This window comes from Aphanomyces invadans (assembly GCF_000520115.1).
Source record: "Aphanomyces invadans strain NJM9701 unplaced genomic scaffold supercont1.38, whole genome shotgun sequence".
NCBI lineage: Eukaryota > Oomycota > Saprolegniomycetes > Saprolegniales > Verrucalvaceae > Aphanomyces > Aphanomyces invadans.
The window spans coordinates 539,375-541,004 of NW_008580183.1; positions in this window are offsets into that span (position 1 = coordinate 539,375).

A 1,630-nucleotide genomic window follows, 5' to 3' on the forward strand; every position below is an offset into this window, starting at 1 on the left:
CACGACGTAAGCGCTGGTGGGGTGCACTTGCTATTTTTCCACAAGGGGATTTCTCAAGATCGTCCAACGAGTGGAAATATTTCTCACGATCGTCCCAGGTGAACGTTCGCGAGGTATTTTTATTCCAAATGGTCTATCGCGTCATGATTGGCTAAAAGTCTATTGCAGGAAGACACTGCATACCTCTGGGTATACATGAGTTTCGATCAAAAGTCGATGGGTCATACCGCTCAGTGGCCGTCGCGCTCGGTGTGACGTCGTGGACGGCAGGTGATTGCAGGGGGCCGCTGAAATTCTGGAAGGAGACGACTAAAACCCACGTGGGACTGCCCTCCAACGTTGTGACGCTCGTTTGACTTTTAGCCAATCATGCCGCGATAGACGATTTGGAATAAAAATACCTCGCGAACGTTCACCTGGGACGATCGTGAGAAATATTTCCACTCGTTGGACGATCTTGAGAAATCCCCTTGTGGAAAAATAGCAAGTGCACCCCACCAGCGCTTACGTCGTGTGATTCAAAGACTCGTGGGCGATTCCGATGGTTATCGATGCACTCAATCACGACGTCCCCAGCGCGAAGCGTGGCTCGACGGGGCGCGCTGCTACCGTTTGCAGTTTGGCACAGGTGCTATTTGCAGTAGGGGGGACTTCAAAATGCAGAACTCGATGCTGTCGCCCGTTGTGCAAAGGCAGCACGGGGTAGAACCACACTGACCCTTGAACAATGATGCCATGGATGGTCCCCGCGCATCATCGGTTGCCCGGGTCGAATCTGGGAGGTTTGCGAAGATCCGCCTCAGGGTTGTTGAGAGGACTGGCGGACACCAGTGCGTAAAGACACCCCGAATCGACAATGGTCAATCATTGCCCAGTCTTTGCGTGAAAGTCCATGTGCTGCCCCACATGGCTAGGACTGTGTTGCGGCGAGGTACCAACAGGATCACTGTCCAAGGAGGTGGGGGGGAGCCCCAGGACCCCCCCCAGGTCACCTCTACGGGAGACAATCGCAGTATGTATTCACATGTCTGATGAGGAGCAATGTGTCATCGCAAGCAACGCCCGCCGCACGGCGTCGGAAGCTTCTGGCAACTTTCACGCGTCCCGCGTCTGCGGTGCAACTCATGCGCGTGCTCCAATTTCAGTAACACGGGGGTTGACGCCCCTAAGTGGGTGACCATGCTGTCCGTGTCGACTATTCATTTCGGCCACTTGACAGAGACGACCTAACGGGACACCAAGCCGATGTTCACTTGACTCGATGCATCGCTCAAGTTCGCCAAACCAAGTAACGTTAGACGAGCGACTTAGAATGCGGCATGCTCCTCGATTATGTCTTGGAAAATCCCGGGGCAGTCGTGAGCATTGCTTGGTTGGTGGAAGGGTGACACACGGTCCAGGCGCTCCCTCCGCTGCCAACAAACGTACAACACCCACCCAGCAAGTGTACAAGTGGGGTTCCGTCCCTCTACTCGAGCGCCATTTTCGAATTTGAAGCATCCTCGTGATGACCATTTCGCCCACCCGTGTCAGTGTGACCCCACGCGCTGCTATCTGCTGCTCGTTTAACGGATGCACAAAGCCCCCCATGGCCGACTCGAACAAATGCTCCTTCCACCGCAACCGAAGC